This window comes from Gorilla gorilla, chromosome 1, assembly GCF_029281585.2.
Source record: "Gorilla gorilla gorilla isolate KB3781 chromosome 1, NHGRI_mGorGor1-v2.1_pri, whole genome shotgun sequence".
Classification (NCBI taxonomy): Eukaryota; Metazoa; Chordata; class Mammalia; order Primates; family Hominidae; genus Gorilla; species Gorilla gorilla.
The window spans coordinates 179388905-179415993 of NC_073224.2; the positions used below are offsets into that span (position 1 = coordinate 179388905).

General features: G+C 37.8%; 1 long non-coding RNA gene across 2 annotated transcripts; it reads left to right on the forward strand.

Annotated features, from left to right (window-relative positions):
* The first annotated feature begins 457 nt into the window (after positions 1 to 457).
* Positions 458 to 26702, forward strand: LOC109029107 (uncharacterized). Of its 2 annotated transcripts, none has more exons than XR_008671368.2 (4): positions 458 to 1935; positions 5684 to 6514; positions 13942 to 14067; positions 21640 to 26702. It is a non-coding gene; the product is annotated as an uncharacterized lncRNA (long non-coding RNA). The 2 variants fall into 2 exon arrangements; XR_008671375.2 differs by having other exon boundaries at positions 21643 to 26702.
* The last annotated feature ends 387 nt before the right edge of the window (positions 26703 to 27089 follow it).

The window sequence follows — 27089 nt, forward strand, 5'->3', positions numbered from 1 at the left end:
GGGGGTAGGGATTAGTCCTGAGCGGGCAGCAGAGGAGACTTCTTTGAAAAGCTGACATTTTATTTTTTATTTTTTCAAAAAAATTGTTTTTAATTTTAGATTCAGATGATACATGTGCAGGTTTGTTACATAAATATATTGCATCATGCTGGGATTTGGGCTTCTATGGAACCCACCAACCAAATAGTAAACACAGTACACAATAAATAGCTTTTCAACCGTTTCTATTCTCCCTTCTTCTCCTCTTTTGGGGTCCCCAGTGTCTATTGTTTCCATCTTTATGTCTGTATGTACCCATTGTTTAGTTTCCACTTATATGTCAGAAGATGTGGTATTTGATTTTCTGCTTTTGTGTTAGTTCATTTAGGATAACTACAGCTGCATCCATATTGCTGTAAAGTACATGATTTCATTCTTTTTATGGCTGAATAGTATTCCATGGTGTACATGTACAAAATTTACTTAATCTAATCCATCATTGATGGGCATCTAGGTTGATTCCATATCTTTCTTGTTGTGAATAGTGCTGTGCTGCAGTGAACAATATATGAGTGCATGTGTCTTTTTGGCAGAATGATTTATTTTCTGTAGGATATATACCCAATAATATGATTGCTGGGTTGAGTGATAGTTTTATTTATAGTTCTTTGAGAAATTTCCAAAGTGGCTGAACTAATTTGCATACCCACCAACAGTGTATAAGCATTCCCTTTACTTTGCATCCTCACCAACAGCTTTTATTTTTGACTTTTTAATAATAGCTATTCAGACTGGTGCGAGATGGTATTCCACTGTGGTTTTGATTTGGATTTCCCTAATGATTAGTGATGCTGAGCATTTTTTCATATGTTTGTTGGCTAAAAAGCTGATATTTCATTTCATTTTTTTAAAGGTTTATTTTAGGTTCGGGGGTACATGTGAAGGTTTGTTACATAGGTGAACTTGTGTCACAGGGTTTTGTTGTACAGCTGATTTCATCACCCATGCAAAAAGCCCAGTACTCAATAATTATTATTTGTGCTTCTCTTCTTCCTCCCACCCTCCACCCTCAAGTAGACCCCAGTGTCTTTCATTCCCCAAAAGCTAACATTTTAAACCAGCCCAAAATATAATAATTTTAATCTGAAGTGGCATGTGATTTCTGTTAATGATAAAAAAGATAACATTTGAAAAGGAGTCCTTTAGATAACCCATGTATTAAGGACTAAATGTTTGTACCTTCTCCCACCCCCAGAATCATATGTGAAACCCTAACAACCAATGTGAATGTATTTGGAGATAGGGTCATAAGCAGATGGTAGAGTTTAAATGAGGTCATAAGGGTGGGGCCCTAATCTGATAGAGCTGTTGCACTTTTCAGAAGAGGAAGAGATACGTCTCTGTCTGTGTGCATTCAGAAAGAAGGCCATGTGATACAGTTTGGATGTTGCCTCCAACCAAATGTCATGTCAAAATGTAATCTTCAATATTGGAGGTGAGGCATGGTGGGGGGAGATTGGGTCATGGAGGCAGGTTTCTCATGAATGGTTTAGCACCATCCCCCTTGGTACTGTCTTCACAATAGTGAGTTCTCATGATATTTGGTCATTTAAAAGTGTGTAGCACTTCCCCCTTCATGTTCTCTTGCTCCTGCTCTGGCCATGTGACATGCCTATTCCCTCTTCACCTTCTGGCATGACTGTAAGTTTCCTGTGGCCTCCCTGGAAGCTGAGCAGATTCCATCATCATGCTTCCTGTACAGTCTGCAGAACCATGAGCCAATTAAGCCTCTTTTCTTTATAAATTACCCAGTCTGAGGTACTTCTTTATAGCACTGCAAGAATGGACTAATACACTATGTGAAGACAAAGGGGATGTCTGCAAGCCAGGACGAGTGCGTCTACCAGAAACTGAGTTCTGCTGGACTTTGATCTAGGACATCCAGCCTCCAGAATGGTGAGAAAATAAAGTTTTATTATTTAAGCCACTCAGCATGTGGTATTTTGTTATGGTAGCTCAAGTAGATTAATGCACCACATCTCCTCTGTTTTCTGGCTCTATTCAACTAATTTTAGGCCATAACAATAATATTAATTCATAATTCCCCAACAATACAGAATAGTTTAGTTTTTGCCTTGCTTTTTATCCATCAGATTTCATTAGATTCTCACAATAGGCCAGTGAAATGTAAGTTATTTTCACTGGGCTATTTATAAATGAAAAAATTTTGAGACTCGGAGTTTCAGCTAATAAGTTGCTCTAGGTTCATTGCTATTTCTACTCAAATCCAAACACTGTTTTAGCCAGGACAAGGGTCAGAAGCTCAGCAACTCTAAGTCATAACAGGTGCATATCTCCTCCCCACCTAAATATTATGGCGATTTTACAGGGAAAAAAATGAAATAAGATTTTTTTTTTCTCAGAAAAGCAAAGCTTCCAGAGTTTTAGCAACTCTTTGAAGCCTAATGCCATAAAGTTGTTGACTTTATGGGGGTGTGTGGTGGGAAGGAAAGTAGAAGAAACACTTATTATAGTGACTGTAAAGAATAATCCTAGAACATATTTGATCTATCTTCTATATGAACTATTCTTTCCAAAGATGTATGTTCCAGGCCATTATATTAAAACATCAGTTAAGAGCCTTATCAGATATGGTAATGCCTCAGGTGGAATTTGGAAAGTGCAATTATTAGGGTGCAAAGACAGCTTCAAAACCATCAAGCAATCACACTCAGTCAATTATGATGTTGAAGTGAAAATAGCAGCAATTGGTATTTGGAACTGTCATCTGGAAATTCTTGTTTGTGTTAATTCAGGGGCACAATTTTTATAGCAGGAATGATAACTCTATTTCTGGAGGGCCCTCCTATCTTGCAGATTATGATAATCTCTGAACCAACCTACAGTGCATGAGACTACAGTTCTGGGAAGGCTCTCTGCTAATGCTCCCCTACTGTTGTTTTTTCCCACGATTCTTCAAGCTGTATTTAACATTAATTTGCTCTCTGGATTGGTTATTGATTACACTGGAGTACATGGAGAAGCTGGCTAAGAGGCAACACTCTTTACAAAGTTCATTCACTTAAGTTTACAGAGGATGTAGGTGGGTCTGATCTGCTGGAGTCAAAGGATTTAAGGAAAAACGGGCTTTCCCTAAGAGTAGCTAGCCTTGTACGTTAGCTTATTCCAGGTGAAATGAATAGGGCTCCTGATTGTATGAGGCCATGTGAAATTTACAAAATACCTTCTCAAACATGATCTTGATTTTTCTTTCTTCCCTCTTTCCTTCTCTCCTTCCCTCCTCTCTTCCCTCTTTTTCTTACCTCTTTCCGTTCTTACCTCCCTCTCTCCCTACTTTTCTATTCTTCCTCTCTTTCTCCTTCCTTCCTTTCCCTCCCCTCTTCTCCCCTCCCCTTCCCTTTTTTCCTTTCCCTTCCCTCCCTTCTCCCCCTTCCCTCCCATCCTCTTCTCTCTCTTCCCCTTTCCTTCTTTTCCCTCCCCTTTCCTTCTTTTCCCTTCCCTTCCCTCCCTTCTCCCCCCTCCCTCCTGTCTTCTTCTCTCCCCTCCCCTTTCCTTCTTTTCCCTTCCCTTCCCTTCCCTTTTCTCCCTCCCCTCCCCTCCCTTTTCCTCCCATTCCCTTGCCTTTCCTCCCCTTCCCTCCCATCCCCTTTCCTCCCTTCTCCTCCTCTTCCCTTCTTTTCTCTTCCCTTCCCTGTGCTCCTCTCCCCTTCTCTTCCCTTTCCTTCCCTTCTTTTCCCTTCCCATTCCTTTTTTTTTTTTTTGCAATCATGTAATGACTACTGAGCACCATGCCAAGAACAATATGCATTCAGAGCCAAAATATTGTTAGTTTCAAAGAGCTCAGTGTTTGTGAGATTGAAAAATAAATAGGTGATTCTAATATAGGTTGAGAAGGGCTATAGTCGAAGCACAAACTGTTTCCTAAACAAAAAACTCCTAACCCCAAGTGAGCTGGGTGTTAGGGTAAGGGTGAGGTTAGGAAAAGGTTTCTGTGCAAAGGAACCCCTGTGCTACTTCTGAAAGAAGAAACTTAATTTAGATTAGTGACCAAGGGGAGGAAGAGCTTTCTAGGAAAAAGGACCAACAAATGCTAATGATTGCAGATAAATGTGTTTTCTTTTTGGGGAATACAAATAGTTTTGTATAGCTGGGGTTGAAGATGAGGGAAGTGGAAAAAGGGGTCAAGCTGAAGGGCAGGGGATGGGTGGCGGGGATGAAGTTCTGGTCAGGTAGGTAATGGTCAAATCATGATGGCTCCTGTGTGCCATATAAAGAAGTCTGGATTTAACCCTGAAGATAATGAAATCTGGATTTAACCCTGAAGAAATGAAATTCTGAGAAGCGAAGAATCACAGTCTGGTTAAATTCTAAATAAATTTTTAAGTCCCTTGTCGGCCTTCAGGATTCAACCAAATGTTCAGAGTGTTGTTACACTCTTAGACTTCATCTGACCTATATGCTGTCTTTACTTTGCAGAAAGTAGGAGAGCAGTTGCTGAGTCAGCACCACAGGGAGACAAGTGTGTAAGGAACATGGATTATTCATGGGCCCTGTGCACTGTTCCAGGTGCAGCCATGATTGCCGTGGACTGGGCCCATTTGTAATGCAAAGGCATGGCAAGAAAATCCATTTTCTCATTTTCAGAGCCGATTTTATCTCCACGCTCCTGCCCGTGTTACAAATTTAGGCTGATAAAGTGAAACAGGAGGCAGAAGAGCAAAGTGAAATTTCTGATGACTGTTTGCAAAAGGAATTTTTAGATACCAATTTGTGAACTCCTTTATTCAGAAGGAAATGATTCAGAGAGAATGTATCTTGAGTCGTGGTGGTATAAAACAATGAAGAACGGGTTTTGAAGTCAGACAAATGTGAATTTGAATTCTGTGACCTTGAGCAAGTCAGGTAGCTTCTCTGCACCACAATTTCTTTATCAGTAAAATGTGAGTGATAATATTGTGAGAGATGGAATTTTTGGCCCCAATTTTTCACCTCTTCCTGGATCCTTGACCTTTACCTTGTGACTGTGAAGTTGCTTCCACTAGAGGCAGAATATACTTTCTGGTCCTTTTATTTTGGGTTCAGGCATGTGACTTATTTTGGCCAGTAGGGTACCTGGGGGTAGGGAGGAGGGAAGTAACCATGCAATAGGCCTCAATCCTGGCTTTAAAACTTATCACATGGTTTTCTTTCCTTCTTGCACTTCTGCTATTGCTGTGAGAAGAACTGCCCTAGGATTTTACAGGCACTCCAGCTTGAACTTCAATGAAGCAAACTTGCACTCACTCCACAACAAGGATTCAAGCAAAGGGGAACCAGTAACTTGAATCAGAGTTGTTTGGCTGTGTCCCAGTTGACCCACAGATGTGAATAAGAGAGAAGAATTTTCATTTCAAGTCACTATGTTTGTGGTGACTTGTCATGCAGCAATAGCAAAATGATACAAATACTGTGATAGACTGCTTCTGAAATGGCTCCCAGTGATCTTTCCTCATCATGGTCACTCCATGGTGTATTTTCTTTTCTTTGTATGTGGGCTGGTCTTGTTGATGTAGTAACTTACTTTTAACTAATAGAATATGGCAAAATGATGGAATGGCACTCTTGAGGTTAGATTATAAAAGACCATGACAACCACCTTCCTGACACCTTTTCTCTCTCTCTCTGCTTACTCACTCTGATGAAGGAATGTGCCATATGTGGAGACCTGCATGAAAAGGAACTGAGGATGCTCTCTCACTAAAAGCTAGAAGGACCTGAGGCCCTCAGTCAACAGTCTACAAGACACTGAATCTTGCCAGCAGCCATGCAGTGAGCTTGAAAGCAGATCTATCATCAGCTGAACCTTCAGATGAGACCGCAGCCTAAGCAGATACCTTGGTTGCAGCCATGTGAGACAACCTGAAACAGAGGGCACAGCTAAGCCTCAGCCAGGTTCATGACCCTCTGAGGAAACTGTGAGAAAGCAAATGTCATTTTAAGCTTTTAATTTTGGAGGTAGTTTGTTACACAACAATAAATAACTATTATAATTATCTTGAGGATTTCCTGGGGAGAATACATGGAATTGCATATATAGGTCCTCATATGCAGAATACTGGTACCCCAGAGATGTTCACCCCAGAGATGTTTTAGGAACCTGTGAATATGTTACATTAAATGGCAAAGTTTTCCTGGATGGTTTAAGTTTAAGATGGAAAAGTTTTACTGGATTATCCAGTGGGTCCAATCTAGTAACATGAGTCCTTAAAAATGGAGAATATTTTTTGGCCATGATCAGAGAGACATGTGATGATGGAAAAAGTGTCAGAGATGCAATGTGAGGGGACTAAAACTGCTGTTGATGACTTTAAAGATGGAGAGAGGGGAACCCGAGTCAAGGAATGCAAATGGCCTCTGGAAGCTGGAAAAAGCAAGAAATGGATTCTCCTTTAGAGCCTGTGGAATAAAATGCAGTCATGCTGACACCTTGATTTTACCTCAGTGAGACCAGTACGGGAGTATGACCTTCGGAGCTGTAAGTTAATAAATTTCTGTTGTCTTATGCACTAGTTTATGGTAATTTGTTATAGCAACAATGGAAAATGGATACATAGCATAGCCTATTAGGACTTAGTGAATATAGGTTTTCTTTATCCTTTTTCTTTCTCCCTTTCCTTATTTTTGAAACAAGTGGATTTAACTTTGTATAAGAGCAGTTTTGTACAAACTTCATGGCATTATTTGAAGATTATGGGGAGAATATCTTTAAGCTCTTTGAAAAATGCCTGGCACACGGCAAGCAGTCAAATGTAAGCTATGATCTTTATGATTGTAATTGTTACTGTTATTATCCAGAGGCCCTGATTTCAATTCTCCATTCCACTAGGAAACAGAATATTCTTTATTCCAGTGAGGAACTATGATATAGCCAGCAGTGAAAAGTGTTGGACAGAAGCCTTTTTTTTTTTTTTTCTGGAACTCCCAATGTTCAAACTTAAAATTTTTCTACAAAAAGTTTTGGGCCATTTTTTATAAACTTGTATGTTTCTGAAAAATAGCCTTAGTTGGAGACATTTACTCTTATGGGTAAAAAAGAAGTCTCAGCACATGAGAACTCTCCTCAGATATCTCATGGGCTGTCAAAACGGAGAAGGAACCAATTTTTTTCTGTTTGTTTGGTCTCATTGGGTAGAAGGAGTAATGGTAGAAACTTCAGTGAACTGAATTAGAGTCACAGGAGCTGCAAAGGACCTGAAGGCTCCTATAAGGATACTTAATATGTGAAACCAGCAAAGACAAAATTAAAGTATGTATAATAATTCTATAAAGGTGTGGTGGAATGCATCCTTTCAATTCCCAAGGAGACTCATTCATTCTACAATCTAGTCTAATGAAATAATTATAGATGTAAATATGTATACAATGATTTTTTTAAAAGACAATTTTTACATTGACACATAAAAATTTTGTTGCACCCTGCCACCCAGCTTTGGCTCAGTAGATGGACCTCACCCCAGGGTTTTGATCCCAATTAGTGCTATTGTTCTTAGAAGAATATCTTATAACGTCAGGTGATGCAAAGTGGTTCACCAGACTGAGGAGCCCATGTGTTGTAAGAAGAGACTGGGTGTTTCTATCTGCCCTTCTCTAAGTCAGTGACCTGAGGCAATGTTTCTAACGAGCTGAATGTCTGTGTCTTCTTGTCTTTGTCCATGCTATTATCTCAGTTTCCCGCGGTTCCTCACTGCTTAAAGGATAAAGTCTTGATTACACAGCAGGACATTAAGGGCCCCATCACAAACTGTTCCCCATCTACCTTTCTAGTTTTATCTCCTACCAAATCTTACCAGACATTACAGACTCCATACGATTAGTCATTCATTTATCTCTTTCATGTCATTTAACAATATTTTACAGATTATAATGTGGCCATGTTAGTGACTCTCAAGGTATTACAGTTTAGTGGATGAAATAGACATTTAACAAATAATACAAAATAAAAACAGAAGTAAAATTGTGATGAATATCCTGAAGTTAGGTTATAACAGGTGACTAAAAGTAGCAGGAGACTGTATAATTGGGGGGGTGGGGGCTGATCATGGAGGGGCTGAGGAAGCCCTTCAGAATTTTGTTGGATTGAGGCATTATTTTGTGTTATTGCTGTATCAACAAGGCCCAGTAACAGTTTTAGCACAGTGCAGGCGTGCAATAAATGTGAATAAAATAAACAGATGAGTGAAAAAATTGATACTGACAAAGGATAAATTAATCTGCACACTGTATCATAACAAATTAAAGCACACACACGTATTGTTTAGGAGCACATATTAATGTAATTAGATATTAAGTCATACTTTACAGTTTACAATGCTTTTCCATGCAGCATCTCAAAGAATTGTACATACACCAATGAATAAAATTCTTGTGTTTGTTTTGTAGAAAACTGAGACTATGAGAAAGTTGCCCAAGGTAACATATCTAGTAAGTAACAGAGGCAGACATAATGCTTCGGTCCTCTGGTCTCAAATGTGGGGCCTCGTTCTCCTTTATTTATGAAGAAATAAGGGTGGGATGATTTCAATAATACAGGAATAAGTGATGAAAATCAACACTTAAGTGGGTAAAATATTAAACAATCTTATCTGATTGAAGGAATAAAAACATTCTCATTGCATTGAAGAATCACAGGGTCAGATTAGGGAAAAGAAAACCCAGAGGGGTGAGCCTGGCAGGTATAGCAGCTTGTCACCCAGAAACACCTGCCAATCCAGGAAGAGACAACTGAGAGGATGAGATGTGAGTCCAAGACCCATTGTGGATGGGGATCCACAGTAAACCATACACGCTTTGAACTGGGGACCTTAAGGCCTCCACTCAAGATGGGACAGTGAACCAGAAATAGTCTTTTGTCCTAGGGACTCAATCACTATAAACGGCCTAATGTGAAGTTTCATTGCTAGTGCCCGTAGCCACCGCCAGAGGCAAATCTAAATTCTCCTTGGAGCAGGAAACATCAATCCAAGCCTCCATTATTTCCATAATTAATATTTTCCTCTAAAATATTCAGAACTCAATCAAAAATAACCTGAAGGGAAGTGTTCCTTGACAAGTTAAATTTCATCTCTCAAATATCATTCTGTCCACGGAGCTTGGTTTTATCTTGAGGCCATTAACGGGCTTTCAGGAGGGGACCGTAATACTGAGGTACATTTTCTAGAGAGAAAACTCTGGAATCTCTAAGAAGATTGGGTTAGTGTTCAGTTAGAATTATTTTAACCAGCTTCCACTTAACCAATTGACTAACCAATTTAGAGGATTAAATGCTGTCCCTCATTCCCTCTGTAAAACATTCTGATCGATATCAGGTGCTAGTACTTTCATTTGTGCTCCAGTGAGTGGAGTTGTATGTTTTCAGAGTCACTTGGGTTACTTACCAAATTATTTATGCCAGTTACAGTTCTTAGTGTAGATGTATAATTTGAGTAAATATTTTATAAGCTAATAAAATATTACTAAGAAAGGACAGTTTTTGTTACAATGAAAGTGGGTTGAACACTTCAGAACAACTCAATAGAGGTGCATACAAAAGAGTTACCATCAAATAAAGTATAAACAAGAGAATTATAATGATTCAGGAAATTTGCAAAATTTTGGAAGGATTCCATATTTAGATTATATCTCAAATATATATATATATATATTTTTTTTTTTTTTTGAGATAGGATCTCACTCTATTGCCCAGGCTGGAATGCAGTGGTGCCAACTCTGCTCACTCCAACCTTCACCTCCCAGGTTCCAGCAATTCTCCTGCCTCAGTCTCCCAAGTAGCTGGAATTACAGGCGCCTGCCATTGTGTCTGGCTAATTATTCTATTTTTAGTAGAGACAGGGTTTCACCTTGTTGACCAGGCTGGTCTAGAACTCCTAACCTCAGGTGATCCACCCACCTCGGCTACCCAAATTGCTGGGATTACAGGCGTGAACCACTGCGCCCAGCCATTTAGATTATGTCTCAAATATTTTAAAGTTTTTATTTAATTGGAAATTACATGAAATAAAGGATTCTTTCTGTTATGAAAGTTACATTCTAGCTTCCACTGGAATTCTGATACAGGAAAGATTGTCATATAAAATGGACTTATGCATATGATATTACTACTTGTTAATAACATGGGGTAAAATGAAATACTGTCATATTCATAATATGGCATATAATAATATACTGTTAAATCATAATATATTGTTTTATTTATTATAGTAATTATTGTATTATTATAATATACCAATAATATATATTAACTAAAAATGCTGTAATACTCTTTTTAATATTAATAATAATAATAAAATATGCAGTATATTCCATTTTATCAGTCACTCCTTATATGAACACCATTTATCCTTAATGACTATTCCAAGGCTCATCACAGAGTAGGCATTCAAGATTACCTAATGAATGAATAAGTCAAGTAATCTTTCAATATTGCAATGATTCTTCTCAGGTATCTCTCAAATTTGTCAATATCAATTAAAAAATGTGAAGCTCACAAACTGACACATTAGCTGTTGGTGTGCTCTCAACAGCAATGGCCCTATTTTCTGACAGAACTGACTTATAAGGCACTTGGCATCCAATAAACCTGTAAATCTGGTTTCTCACAAACTGCTCTTATTCTAGGTTATTCTTCATCCTGAACTTGTGCAATTAATTTTTAGAATCTCAGTAGAAGAGTCTGTGTTAATTTATTCATTTTATAATTCCGCAAACTTTTATAGAATGCCACTATGTATCCCACACTGGCCTAATTATCTCCATAAATAGGCATTTTATTCATTTTGGCCTATTCATTAAATTGCAGGAGTTATTTTGGAGTCTTGAGTCTATTATCTAAAATATTAGATATTTTTATCAACTGTTTGTCACCTAAAAATTTGACAAACATGTTATTTATGTAATTATAGAAGTCATTGAGGGAAGATGTTGAAAGGGACTGGACTAAATTAAAAGATAGTAGAAACCACTGGAATATGGCTTCTCGGCAGTCAAATTCTTATTCTCATCCAGTTGGGGCTGGATGTGGAACAATTATGACAAGGTGGAATTTCAGATATCCAGTATGACTTAAGGATAGTGTGGTTCCTCTTGGTAATGTTTAAGAGGCTATCCAAGAAAAGAGATGAGAAGGTCCTGTTCTAAAACGGACAAGGCCAGTGCCCAAGGGCATCTAAGAAAGAAGCAGCCAGGAACATAGCCAATGTGGGGAGAAGAAACTAGGAAAAGTGATGAGTTAGGCTCATAGAGATAGGCTCATAGAGGTAAGTCTTTAGAAATTCCCTAGGAAAACTGTAGGTGGTCATGAGAGATTTTTTAGAACATTCTAAGTTCATCTTGTGTGAGTGTGCTAACGTCTTTTCATGGAAGTAAAACTGGATGAAAATAGTTGACATTAACACACAAATCAATCATCTTTTTTTTTTTTTTTTTGAGACGGAGTCTTGCTCTGTCACTCGGGCTAGAATGCAGTGGCGCGATCTCGGCTCACTGCAAGCTCTCTCCTCCCGGGTTTGTGCCATTCTCCTGCCTTAGCCTCCCAAGTAGCTGGGACTACAGGCACTCGCTATCAGGTCCGGCTAAGTTTTTGTATTTTTAGTAGAGACGGGGTTTCACCGTGTTAGCCAGGATGGTCTCGACCTCCTGACCTCGTGATCCACCCGCCTCGGCCTCCCAAAGTGCTGGGATTACAAATCAATCATCTTTTATATTGCCAAATCTGGTTGGGTCCTTACTTCATCTCAGTTACTGGGAAGGAGTATTAATTAATTGCAAGTGTAGGATTCCCTGCCTCCAGACCAAGGAACAACCAATCAGGCATTGTATAAATAAATATCTTTCTAATTATACCCTTTAGATATAGAAAGAATTGGCACTCCCTGGCCAAAGGGTTAAAGGGCTTTTCTGATGCTCTCAGCTGGCAACTAGCCCAGAATTGCCTTGTTCTCATGTCCTGGTCTTTTTTGCTTGGATTTCTTCAATATTAGGAATTTCTCTGTCCTGGGGAAAGAGTGCAGCTTTCTCATTGCCTTACCCCTGGGTACTGGGACAAGGTGTAGGTGGAAAAGTTCTAAAATGCATTAATTCTACAAACATTTATTGACCACTGACTGTGTGCCAGGCACCCTTCTAAATGTTTGTAGTACACAATTGAGAAAACAGAAAAAGAATCCTGCATTCATGGACCTTTACCTAGCAGAAGATAGATAATAAGCACTAAAAGCAATCAAGAAGTAAAAAATGTATTTTCTTAGAAGGTCATAATTACTATGGGAAAAAGCACCAGTAGAGGCACAAGGGAGATAAGAGATGTTCAGGAGCTGGATGGACAGATTGTTGTATTAAGTAAACTGACCAAGGAGGCCTCAATGAGAAGGTGACATTTGACAAAAGTCTTAAAGGTGAAGGAGTGAGTCATGAAAATCATATGCTAGAATCCCAGGCAGAAGGAATGAAGTAAAGGCCCTGAAGTGGGAGTGAGACTGGCACCTTGGCAATGAGCAGAGTCAGTGATGGGGAGTAATAGGAATCAGCGAATTAATGAGGGACCAGGCTATGTGGGTTTATAGGCTTTGTAAGACTTTGGGCTTTTACTCTGAGTGAAATGGAGAGCTGTTGAAGTGGACAGTGGAATGAAATGATCTGACTCAAGTGTTAAAAGGGTCGCATTGGCACTTGTACTGAGAACATACTATAGGCAAACAAGCCTGGATGCAGGAACATCTACGAGGAAGTTGTTGCAAGAGTCCCAAGAAAAGTTTTTCGTGCTTTGGTTGGGGATGATAACAGTAATTAGAACTAGCCAGATTCTCGGTGCATTTTGGATGTAGATCTGACAGGATTTCCTGGCAGATTGGCTGTTACATGAAAGGAAAGGAATGTCAAGCATGATTTCAAGGTTTTTGACATCAACAACTGGAAAGATTAAGTTGTTAGAATTGTGATGGGAAGGACTGTGGATGGAGCAAGTTTCAGGGGGGAAACAGAGTTCACTTTTGGACATATTGATTTTGAGATGCCTGCCAGACATCCGAGTGGAGATGTTTGAGTAAGCACTTGGATACATGAGTATAGAGATGAGGACAGAGGTCTAGATGTTTGAGTAAGCAATTAGATTCATGAGTATGGAGATGAGCATGGTGTTTTCTTTGTTATGGAGAGCTGACTTTTCTGTTTAATACCACAGCGGTTTTCTAGGATGGGAGTTGGGAGGAAGTGGATGCAACTGGCATTTTTTCTCTTGTGACTTGTGTCTGGGTGGGATATGTGTCTGTGTTGAAATCTTCTACCTTTTCCCCTCTCCGCTTCTGAAGTTGCAACCCTGTCAGTCCTCAAAGGTAATACTTCTCTGATTCTTGATATTTCATCTAGAACTGCTTTGAACTGATGTGCCTCTCGAGGTAGTCCCTGAAAGCAGCTAGTTTCACTCCACATTTTTGCTATTTTCTTGAAAATTCCTTCCCCTCTTCACTATTTCTCTTCATTCCCAGAAAAGCTGGATCCACTGACCTAATGGTTATGGCAACAAGGAGTTAACAGCAATAAGTTTGGTGTTAACTCCTTGTATACCACCAACTATTATTATGGTGTTAATAACAGTTATAGCACCAACTATTATTCAATGTTATAGCACCAACTATTATTCAATGTTATAGCAAATTCTGAAGGCCTCATCTTGTTCATAAGTGTATCATGAGAGGCTTTGTAATGTGGCATTAGACTTTGTTACATGACAGATTCTGGGATATTTTGTTACATGTCAGAGGTCATGTTACATGTCAGGTTCACTTTCTGTATGGTATTATCCTGAGGTTTGAGAGAATCTATTCCAAGTGAACCCCTGATGGTTCCATGTGATCAACTTACTTTTTCTGCATGCTAATAAAATATGTTTATGACCATTTCTCTTGCCAGGAATAAAATTATATGTACACATCTTAATTTCTTGGGATTTGATTACTTCTTCTGCTTTGAAATTAGACCAAGTTTAGCCTGCCTTTGCTATTTTGGCATATCTCCAATTCTTCATGATTTTCTCATGTAAGTATGAATTTGAAATTTTTATATGCATAGATTTTCATTAACACTATGTCATATTCAGAGTTGGCAAAAGATGTCATTTTTGAGAAAAAAATAAAGACTTTTCTAGTAGAAAAAGAAGCCTGAGCGGTTTTCTGACATATTTACAAAATAAACTGGTTTTAGAGATCAGTTTATAAATTTTACATAAGGTTTAGTATTTCCATTCTATTTCTTTATACTTTTAGTTTTATTATGCAGATGACACAGGAAGCCACAAGATTTTTAGTCATGGACTAGCTGTGAATATATACAGTAAATCCTTTTCTATGCATTTTGTGGTTTAGTTGAAAAAGTGTGGCTTTGGGTAGAAAATCGACGAGTGAATCCTGGTTCTGCTTACTGACAAATTCTGTAACCTTGGAGGTCACATGAATTCTAGTAAACTTCTTTTCATCATCTGCCAAATAGGGATAATTATAAATGTGCCACAGGTTATTGCCTTTTATTCATTCAGCAAAGTTATTGAGTACCTGCCATATGCCAGGCACTATATGATAGACATCAAGGATGAAACATGAAAGATATAACCTAGGCCCCCAGAAAAATCATTGTCTCAGAAATAAATGTGTAAACACACTAATAAAATTGAGTGTGGTCATTTCTGTAATAAAATGATTATATTGGAAATGTATCCTTTTACTGTACATAAGAGGTTTTGTTTGGCTGAAGTCTATAGAACAATTCTAGATTCTCTTCATATTTAAAGGTCTTCAACTATATTAAGAACTAAAAATGAAAAATTCTCACCAAATAACTTAGCTACCATGCAGACATGTAAAATATAACTGAAATGTATGCTCTGGCTGTGTTAGAACTTCTTTGAATAATAAAGTTACTGATGAAACAACAATCTCCAGTCTTTACGTGGTTTAAAGCAAGCTACAAAGTCAACCTCAAAACATGAGAAGACGATATGAAAGATTATGTAGTATGATAAAATATTTGGGCTGATAGGTTTCTTTAGCCTCTCAAAATTTAGAATAAAGTGGATAAATCTAGTGGACTTAAAGATCAAAAATATATACTTTGAAGCCAAAATGCCAACATTCAGTTCTGTCTCTGTTTTTACTAACTGCATAACCTTAGAGAAGTCACTTAAATTATTTGTACTTCCTCAATTTCCTTCCCTGTAAAATGGAGAGAATGATAGGGTTGTTGTGAGGACAAAGAACAGTGCCTGGAACATAGTAACTACCATATAGGTGTTTCCTATTATAATAGTATCAATACCAATAATAACATTGAAAATTGATAGTACTAAAAATGAATTTAGTATTCTTTAGTTAAAGATTTTGCATTCAAATTCCAGGCAGTATAACCCATAAAGGAAAATACATTAAGATCACAAAGACTGGAAATTAGGAAGTAAAACTACATTATTTGCAGATGATCTGATCATCTACTTTGAAAGTTCGAAAGATTTTACAGGCAAAATATTAGAAATAATAAAATATTTTAGCACAATAGCTAAATCAGTATTAAAAAAACTCTATTGTATTTCTGTGTACTAAAATAAATATTGGCCCCAGTTCCCCAGTTGTGTTATTAAATAGCTATAAGACTTTGGGTAAGTAGTTTCACCTTTCTGGTCTTGACATTTGATCTATCTGCAAACTGAGGGTGTTTTGTTCAGTCTCTGCTCTGGTCCCTGCAGTTCTAGTGTATGATGGATCTCCAGATGTTTCTGCCTTGCCTCACCTTGTCAGTGGTGCCTTTTAATTTAAAAAAATTCTCTGACATTTGCTAAGTGAAAAGTGTTGTTTTACATGATAATTTTGATATACATTTTTGATATATGCCTCTACTGAGTTTATAACTTAGTAGCAACTGAAATATTAATGATACCTAACATTTTCTTAGCTAATCAAAGGTAACAAAGTGTTTTCATTTGTATAATGAAATATTTCATGAGTATTTAACAAGTACATAAGAACGTGAATACCAAACAGGATGTATTAAACTCAATAAAAGAGGTAGAAATTGAATAGCATTTGGGGAAATTTCTAGCTAACAGTCACTTACTGGTCACTCATGTTTATTTCCCTTTTCTTCCTTGGATTTTATAAAATTATAGCACAGAATTAAATTTTTAAACCACCCCCCAAAATTATCAGCCCATGAGGATACTGATTTCTTCTGCATTGTTTGCTTATGTATCTCCAGAACCTAAAAAGTACCGCATTGCTTGTGGGCACTTAATAAATGGTTGTTGCATGAATAATTGAACAACACAAAGAAAACAGATGAGGCCATTTGAAGATGAGATATTTCAACAAATACACAAAAGACAATGCAAGTGGGAAAGTCCAGTTTTAGTTATATGGCAGATTAGATAATCTAATTGACCCTTTTGCTGAAAACAACTAGAAGCTACAGGTTTCATGTGAGTCTTTTTTATTAGCTATCAAGAAAGGAAGGAGATGAAAATCAACATGAAAATAGGAACTCAGAAAGATAAACGTAGCTCTGCTTACTGCTTTTGCTCTGAAGGTAATTGACGAAGACTGGTAACCTTAACTTGCATGGCTTTGAAAGCATCATGGACAAGAGATCAAGCCTAATATGAGGACTTTTCCCTTCTTATAACTGAGAATGCCTTGCAGTGAATCATTTGATGAAGTCTAAACTTCCTAACTCTGAGAAAACAGCAAGGAGAAGTGTCTTAATCTTTTGTGTTTGTTGGGGAAAAAAGCTATCTATCCTAAGAATATTAACTAAAAATTAGCAATGATTGAAATGTGTAGGCAAAATTGACACCACCTGAGTTGCTAAAAACAAAACAAACAACAACCTCTCAATTTGATAACTAAGTTAAAAGTGTCCTAGATTTATAGTATCCAAAAATGCTTGACAGAAACAAATGTCACAACTCTTTGCAGAAGTCCTTGAACTAGGCTCAATAAATATCTAGTTTCAAGGAATATAAATTCTCAGTTAAAAATTAAAAAACACTGAAGCAAATGAACACCATGACAGCTGGCAGAAACTACAGATAAAAGAATCAGACTGAACCTAAAACACTTCAGATATTACAATTATTAGGGAGAATATAAAATAAACACATAAGCATAAACCTGTTTTCTGTGTCTAACAAATGATTTAAAAATTCAGAGGCTTGCCAAAATAAGAATTACTATATTTTGCTAGGGATTTGTAGGTAGGGTATGGCTTTGCTTGGTTTTTATGAGAGCTGATGGGATTTTCTGAGCTTGAGTTCAAGTTGAAGGTTGGCTTTAGGTCTGTTCCATGTTCTTCTTATTTTGGGACTCAGGTAAAAGGCATAGCAGCTACATGGGGCATGCTTTTCTTATGGTGGGTTGCAGTAGTGCAAGAGACCAAGCCAAGTAAGGCAAGCACATTTAAAACCTTGCTCAAACATAGCATATGTCATGTCTGTTCACATTTCATTGGAAAAGCAAGTCATTGCCAACTCCAGTGTCAATGGTGCAAAGGAGAAACCTCCTGCATGTTTTGGGAAAGAGGAGAATGAATATTTCATGAACAGCAATCCAATTTACTAAAATAAGCTTAAATAAGGGAGGATATTAAAATATTAATTATGAACAGACTATAAAAAGGACCAAGCAAATTTGAAAAAGAACCCAAGAAATGTATAAAAATGGAAAATAACATTTACAATAAAGATTCAATGACAATTTTATAGCACATTAAATATAGCTGAGGAGAGAATTAAACTAAACTATATATCTGAATCTGAAGCAGCACAGAGAAACTAAAAGATGAAAAAATGTAGATAAGAGGAGAAAAGACATGGCTAGAGTGAGATATAACAAATATTTGGTCAGAGAAGAAGAGAAGAGAGAATGAGGAAAGAAAATGTTTAAAGAAATTTTGGCTGGAAATTTTCAAGAACTTAAAGAAGACAAAAATTATCACATTCAGGAAGCCTAATTAATTTCAAACAGGATAAATGAAAATAAATCTACACCTACATCCATACTGCCAAAACTGGAGTAAAATTCATATTATAGTAAAATTCCAGAGCATTAAAGAGTCAGAAAGTATATTTAAAACAGCCAGAGGAAAAAAGACTACCTACAAAAGAATACTAGTAAGTCACTCAGATGACTTCCAAATAGCAACAATGGAAGGCAGAGGACAGTGGGATGACATTTTTCATATACTGAGGGAAAATACTTATCAACTCAGAAGTGTATAACCAATGAAAATATCTTTCAACAATAAATGCTAAGTATAGTTATCTTCAAACAAAATCTTAACCAAGAGATCCTTATTACAGGAAATTCCAAACTTCAAGGAAACAGAAGTTATCTTTTTTTTTTTTTTTTTTTTGAGGTGGAGTCTCGCTCTGTCGCCCAGGCTGGAGTGCACTGGTGCCATCTCGACTCACTGCAAGCTCCGCCTCCCAGGTTCACGCCATTCTCCTGCCTCAGCCTCCTGAGTAGCTGGGATTACAGGCACCCGCCACCATGCTTGGCTAATTTTTTGTTTTTTAGTAGAGATGGGGTTTCACTGTGTTAGCCAGTATGGTTTTGATCTCCTGACCTTGTGATCCACCTGCCTTGGCCTCCCAAAGTGCTGGGCTTACAGGCATGAGCCACCGTGCCCGGCTGACAGAAGTTATCTTTAATCAAAGGTTGAGTTATAAGATGAAATGATAAGTGACAATAATAATTGATAACAAAATAAACATTGATAGTGTAAAACAAAAATGTTTTAGCAGAGTTAAAATAAAACAGTGGAAAATGAAAACACACGGCAAATACTCTATATAAATTTGGTGAGTAGTGATAGGAAGAAGCATAAAGTTATCGATAAAATTAGGATTTGAAAAACTAAGTATGCATGTTACATTTCTAGAGTAAAAACTAAAAAACGAAATGTGATAGAGTGTAGAGAGAAAAATCTGAATGAGAGAAATCATCAGTGTAAAAGTAGGCAGGAAAAAAAATAAAAGAAGCATAGAAAAGCCCTGTCAAACAGAAAGTACACAATAACATCATAGTAATAAATTGAAATAAATAATTGTTATGGTAAATGTAAATAAACTAAACTCCCCTTTTGAAAGACAAAGATTATGAGGGTGGCTATGTATACAAACCTAAGATAAATACAGTTTACAAGGGCCATCCAAAGTACATAGACATGAAAGGCTGACAGTTAAGGAATGGAAAAAGAGAGATCAACAGACATGGAAATGAGTCTCTGATATACTAACATCATTTGTGGTATTTGAAAAAAATTCACTTTTTCCAAGCTGCACTGGACAGTACATTCAAATATAATCCCCATCTTTAAGTGTGTAACTGACCATTTCTTGATGTGACTATCAACCCTCTCCTAGATTAGTTGGGATTACTTTCCCTGATGTAGTGCCACAGGCCGTCTTGAGCAAAATGTTGCCTAGGTGCAGCCCTATCCTGTTAGTGTCATTTATAAATAGTGTGTCATTTATAAATAGTGGTATGGATTTGGATTTTCACAAGGGCCTTCCCTTAAGGAGTTTAATGTGACATTTTCATGCAGGCTGTTAGGAAAAAAATTTTTTTTTTTTTTTTTTTTTTTTTTTGAGGTGGAGTCTCGCTCTGTCGCCCAAGCTGAAGTGCGGTGGCGCTATCTCGGCTCACTGCAAGCTCCACCACCCAGGTTCACGCCATTCTCCTGCCTCAGCTTCCCGAGTAGCTGGGATTACAGGCGCCCACTACCACACCTGGCTAATTTTTTGTATTTTTAGTAGAGACGGGGTTTCACTGTGTTAGCCAGCATGGTCTTGATCTCCTAACCTTGTGATACGCCCGCCTCAGCCTCTCAAAGTGTTAGGATTACAGGCGTGAGACACTGCGCCCGGCCAGAAAAAGATTTTTAGAATGGTGCACTTTGGAACTTCTTGAATCACCTGGTGGCAGCAATCAGCTCTTTTGCCTTTGTGTGAAGCTGTCTGTGATCGTGGGATATTTATTTTGTTCAGATCAGCCCCTGACGTCCCTAGCACAGCTGAGTGGGAGTCGTTGTGTTTTTGTTTTGCATAGTTCCTGAGTCAAGATTTGTCTACTAACTCCTACTGCCTCTGTGTATGTGAGGATGTGGAGTACATTGTGTTAAGCTATGGTTACTGGGCATTTAGCTAGGCTCGCTTAACAGACTGCAGAGTTCATTTCTATACATCTGTCTTACAGAGTACATGATTCAGGTTCATTTCTCAACAAAATGATAAACTGCTTTGTGCTAGAGACCTTGCAGGTCTCTAATAAATAGGTGGAAAATGTTAATGTTAAAATTCACAGTGTTGTGGTTCCACTGTCACTTTGCTGCTTCCTGCTTTTCTAACTGTTATGTCACATTTTCCATTAGAGTTCTAGGTGATTTCCTCAACTTTTTCTTCCTTCTTTGATTAATGCCACACATACCCACTGTGTTAATTTTCTTATAGCAGAGTTCCAGGCATACTGCTTTTGCTCAAAACGTTTCATCATTCTCTGGCGCTTAGAAAAAATTAGTCAAACTGCCTATCTTAGCCTCTAGGCCCCTAATGATCTGACTGTATTCATTCTTTCAAAGCAAATTTTAAAAAAATCATTATTGCCCTTTTGTCATCCTCAATTCTTTCTGTCAAAGTTAAAACTTGTTCTTTGTGTACATCCTATGTTTCCTGTTTCCTCACCTTTGTTTACGTTGTGCCTTCTGCCTGGAGTACCCCCCACCCCACTCTCATTTCTATAACAAATCATAGTATTATTTTGGTAAATTCTGGGAAAAACAATTTTCAAGTATTATTTTGTATAGTTAGAGACTAACTGAATAGTCAAAATTATCATGGCCAGGGTAGGTAAAAACTAGCTAAGTAATCTCCTTAGAGAGTTCCTTATTAGACAGTTTTTTCCTAAATGTGTTGAATATTGCCTTAGACTCTAGCTGTGTGTGTGTGTGAGAGAGAGAGAGAGAGAGACAGACAGACAGACAGACAGTGGAGGGGGTGTGGAGAGAGACTGAAAGAGAGAGATCTTGTGAAGGTGTATGTATACTTGGAAACGGACATTTCACCAAGACTGAGCATCTTTTTTATGTAATGTCTTATTTTAGTGGATGATGCTAAGGGTAAGTCAAAAAAGATGTTTCTTTCCAGCCAATAAAGAAGTTTGACCTAAACTCCTAGAAAGGAAGGTGAAATGAACTCATTTGCACCTCTCTCTATGTACACTGGACATTTTTGGGGTGTTGCAGACAGTGTGGAAAAGCTCAACATCATAGAGTCTAAAAGCTGTGAGGACCTGGTCAATCCAGCCAAGTCCAGAGAAAATGTTCTTCAAAGTGGGTACATTTTGTTAAGTCAATGATCTCTTACTGATCCAATTTCATATGACCTAACTTCTCTGTCTTCATTTCTGACTTAGATTAAGTAAGAAGAAAGAAATGCAAACAATGCAAACAATGAGAAACAACGCAAACAATGAGAAACAATGGTCATTCCATTATGAGATTTGATATGATTTGAGAAAGTTATTACTAATGATACGGACTAGCAATTTTCATGTTTTTTTTTTTCCCTAGTAGATTCTTAGGGATTCTGAAAAACACCTTACAGACCATGTGAGAGGTAACGAGGAGGCTCTCCTGGACTGAACTGTGTCCCCTCCAAATTCATATGTTGAGACCCAAACTTCCAATGTGACTGTATTTGGAGCTAGGGCCTTTAAGGAGTAATTGACGTTAAATGAGGTCACAGGGTTGGGACTCTAATTTAATAGGACTGGTGTCCTTATGAGAAGAGAAAGAGGCACCAGGCACCAGGCATGTGAGCCCACAGAGGAAAGGCTATGATGTGAAGACAGAGAGAAGGCCATCACACACAAGCCATGGAGAGAGGCCTCCCCAGAAACCAACCCCGCCGACACCTTGATCTCGGACTTTCAAGCTTCAGAACTGTGAGAAAATAAATTTCTATTGTTTAAGCCACTCAGTCAGTGGAATTCTGTTATAGCAGCCCTAACAGACTAATATGGAGGTCAAGTAGACAAGTCTGGTCTCTGTATTTCTATTGGAACTGGATTTACTCTGCTCCTATGAGTTATCTCTATGGGAGTTTGATATAAATTGTTAAAAAATTGAAGCGGATAAACATGAAATTGTAGAGCAATTTAACCGTGTGTTGTAATGGAAACATTTCTTCCTGATGCTGGTCCCATGTTGTGTTTATAAGTGGAAAGTTTCTTCCTCTCCAAGTCCACAGGACTCCTTTCCTTTCTAAGTACTCTACGTGGCTGGCCACATCATTAAAATATGAGTTACTCTGATGGTAGAGAGAAGATATCACTTATCTTTGTGACTTCTCCTTCCCCTGTCTCTTCCACCCCTTTCTGCCAATGGCATACTTAGTCATGTGTACTTAGTAATGTTAAATATGTAAGTAAATTTGACCTATTGAAGAATGGCCTCTATAGCCTCCTAGACAACATATAAACCTATATTGTAAATCTTCTAGTAACAGAAAGCAGAATAGAATACAAGTTTTTTACGAATCTTTACAGATTTCTTCTAAGAGTTTGGTTTTTCATAAGTAGTTCTTACCATTTTTGTCTCTACAAAAATTTCTGTGCCCTCTTATTGCCTAGAATATTTTCTATTCAGAGATTTTACAAGGAATATTCACCTGATATTGGCACAAGCACAAAGTTAGAATTAGGGAGCTATTACTGGATGTGATTCCTATGCATTTCCCACAATTTTTATAACAACTGTGTATTTCAGTTTATACATATCAATTAATCCTCACACTACCCCGTAAGGTTGGTAATGGTATTCTCATTTTTCATTTGAGGGAACTGGGACACAAGGATGTAAAAGTAACCAAAACTATACTGATGATAAGAAGGGTATTTAAGGTTTGAATTATACATTTTATTCTACATTGTGTTTCTTGCTTTTTATGTGCTTAACTATGTAAAAAATAAAAGCCGTAGAGAAATATATTTATAGGATGAATAGTCAGATATGAATCCGTATGGTCAATTATAATCAGGTCCAGATGGTTAGTGCTCTGAGCTACTAGAGACCCCATTTGATGCCCCAGTTACCTACCATCATACAATTAGGATCAGTCGACACTTAATAAAAAAGATGGCATAATTTGGTGGAAAGAACATGGGCTTTGAAATCTGTCCTGAAATAAGTTTTCAGTCCTGCCACTTACTACCTGTGAGATGCTGAACAATGAAGAATTAACTCCTCTGAATCTCTGTCTCTATTTGTGTAAAATGTGAAGAATTAATAATGAGTTTCTTATGAGAGGTACAGGAGACAGCAAATGAGAATGCATCTATGATTGCCCTTGACACAGAGTAGGCACACAGTGGGCATTCAGTAAGTGCTAGTTGAATGTGAATCTTAGTGTTATATATTAATATAAATTAGTGTAAAATGAAATCTCTCCTTGTTGTGGTCTGAATGTGCCCCCTAAAATTCCTGTATTGGAAACTTAATCCCCAATGAAACAGTGTTGGGAAGTGTTTGGGGAGGTGTTTAGGTCGAGCCCTCAAGAGTGGATTAACGCTGCTATAAAAAGGGCTTGTGGGAGTGGGCACACCCTCTCTTGCCCTTCAGCTTTCCAATATATGAGGAAACAGCAACAAGGCCCTGCCCTGATGCTGGCACCTTCATCCTGGGCTTCCCAAACTCTAGAACTATAGGGAAATAAAAATCTGCTCTTTATCAGTTACCCAGATTTGAGTACTCTGTCATAGCAGCCCAAAATGTACTAACAGACTCACTCATAGGGGTTTACAAGCTAACTGTTGAGATACTAAGGAATGAGGACATAAAGGCAGCCAAGGACAAGTGCCAAATGAGAGAAACCATGACAAGTCACTGGGGGAGGAGATTCTTGAGGGCTAGGACAGTTAGGACAACTGACTTCTTTTAGGAGGTCAGGCTCAAGCTGGGCCCTGAAGACAGACAAGCTCTTATTTGTATAGATGGGGGAAGAGGGAGCATGTGCGTTGCAGAAAGGGAGAAATGCCTTGGAAGAGAAATGTGTATGGAAAAAAGCATAGATAATTATGGGTGGTGCAGATCCTGTAAGGTGGCTTATCCGTTGTACAATTTACAAAATCTTTTGCCTCATTGGAGCCTCTCCTCAGATCTAAGAGGAGCAGAGAACAAATTTTACTGTCTCCTTTTAAAGAATAAAGACGGAACTGAAACTCTGAGAGGTAAAGTGACTTGGCTAAGGTAGCGCCTCTAATCTGTAACAGAGTGGGGCATCAAACTCCAATCTGCTGCTCCTGAGGACTCAGGGAGGTGGCAGGAGGAGGGAGGGAACAAGACTAAAGAAGTTAGAGAGAAATTGGTGACTTTGAATGGCAATCTTAGGGGTTTTTTTTTCTCTTTGTAAGTGTAGAAAACCCCAAAAGCTTATGACCAAAGTAAACGTACAAGGTAATATTTTTGAAGGTTAGTTTGGCCACAGGATCTGGGGTGGATGTCTGTTCCTGAGACAAGGCAGTGTTCTTCTAGAATCTATTTATTCCAAGACCATTGTCAAAATGAGTTTTAGGCCAAAGAGGGCTCTGTCCTTCATACCGTCTTAGAGAAAGCCTTCTTAATCAGGGAAATGGAGCTATTAGCACACTGGCAGCCTTTTCTGTTCTGCATTTTAAATTGTTAATTCAATTTATTTCTGGATAAAATATCTGTAAATCAAGCCAGTTTGCAAAACTGACAGCTCCATGAAAAAAATGTTAGGGGAAAGAAGATCAGATGCATGACTAAGCTATATTTTAATTTAAGCAAGTGTTCTGATTAAATCATAAAGGGAATAAAAATGGCATAATGGGAACATGGTAACTTACTAAATTGGGGTCAGGTTTATCTCTCCATATAGCACCAATGCAGTGAAGCAGTGGGCTTGGTGGAAAGATTCAGCTTTTGGAGTAGGTCAGATCTGGGCTCAAATCTTGAACAAAAGCTTGGCGATTTTTCCTTCACTGTTATAACTAGAGCATCTAGGACAGTATCAGAGTAGGTACTGTACAAATCCTTGTTGAAATTAAATGAAATGAGCACTTAGCCCTACCACTTTCCAACTGGAAAACATAGGAAAAATGAGTTCACCTTAGTATACCTCAGTTTTCTCACATGTAAAATAGAGATAATGATATTACTTTTTATAATAGTTGTAAGGATTAGCAATAGTAAAATATGGGCTTGTGGGATGGATTGGTTTAGATACCAGCTCCATGAGACCTGAGGTCATAACCTAGAGTTACCTCTTGATATATTAAACAGCATGCTTTGCTGAGCTGAGACCATGCCCTGAAATGCCCTAGCTAAGCCAGACATTATTTAAGTTTATATCCTCTGCAAGGATTAGCAGGGTTATTATACTAATAGATGTTGAATTGTCAAAATTAAAATTTTTAGGGTAGCATAACTTTGATTCAAATTATTTTATTTGTTCATTTAGAGATACCTACATGATGGGCACACTTTAAAAATTATTATTATTCTATGATCTTTGATCTTTCCCACTGAGAGATACTATATTCTTTTGTCTTTTAAATTCCTACAACAAAGCCTCTTTTAAAGTGTTCCCATTTTGAAGGTGAGGAAACAGACTTGGAGAAATCTAGTGACAAGTTCGCAGACACACATAACAAAAAGCGGTGCTGACATTTGAACAGGACTTTTGGTTTCAAAGCCATTGTACCTTATAGGTGTGTTCCATATACATTTGTTAATTGAATTAATGGGCAAAGGCCAATCATACTGGGCTTTAACTTCCCTTTAGTCACAAGATGTTCTTTTAGCTCCCAGAGTGAAGATATTAAAAACAAGAATCTGGCTTTGGTTCAGTTGCTAAAAGCATGTGTAGTCTAGAACTGTTAGATTTTTGTCAGACTATTCAGAAATATATATCAGTCTTACAAGAGCAAGGACATTTGTTCAATGTATTATGTACCCTCCCTTACACCAAAAGAAAAAGTAAAATAAAATAAAAAGGCCAAGGTAAAGCGGCTATGAATTTAATGTTCATAAAGGCAGCAGCGCAGTTATTGTGTACTAATTATGTAACAGGCCTTGTGCTATGTGTTTTACATACATTATTTCACAATGGCCCTCTGAGGAAATAGTGTTGTCCACAAGCTTTAAAATAAGAAACTGCTCAGAACTCTCCCTTGGCTTCCTGTCTCACTCAGGGTAGTGCTCCATTTCTCACAATGGCTCAGAAGGCCCTCCACAACCAGTTCAATGATCATAAATTGAGTGTAGGAAACACAATATGGGAAGTGAGATTAACATGTGTTACCTCTGCCCTACTACAGATATGGAAATGCTCAAGGCAATGTTACAGGAATATTACCCAATGTCAGGAAACCTAAGTTTGGGCTTTGGGGTCAAACCTTTCATTTTCATGGCAGTGTTTGAGAAAACCTAAATGAAAAGGGGCTGAATGTTGCCTTTACGTCACACAGAGTACAGAGTAGACAGAGGGCTGCAGTGTGACCAAAAAAGACAAAGGACTTTCTCAGGGAGTGAGTAAAAAGGGGCAGTCACTGTGTGGGGCATATGTGAGGAAGCAAATATCCTTGAGGATACTTTTGATTAAAAACAAAAGAAACCACATTTTCTTTATCCAGTCTATCACTGATGGGCATGTAGGTTGATTCCATGCTTTTGCTATTGTGAATAGTGTTGCAATGAATATATGCATTCATGAGTCTTTGTAATAGAATAATTTATATTCCTTTGGGTATATACCCAGTAATGGGATTGCTGGGTCAAATGGCATTTCTGTTTTTTAGGTCTTTGACGAATTACCACACTGTCTTCTAAAATGGTTAAAGTAATTTACACTCCTACCAACAGTGTATAAACATTCCTCTTTCTCCACAACCTTACCAGCATCAGTTATTTTTTGACTTTTTAATAATAGCCATTCTGACTGATGTGAGATGGTGTCTCATTTTGGTTTTGGTTTGAATTTCTCTAATGATCAGTTGGAA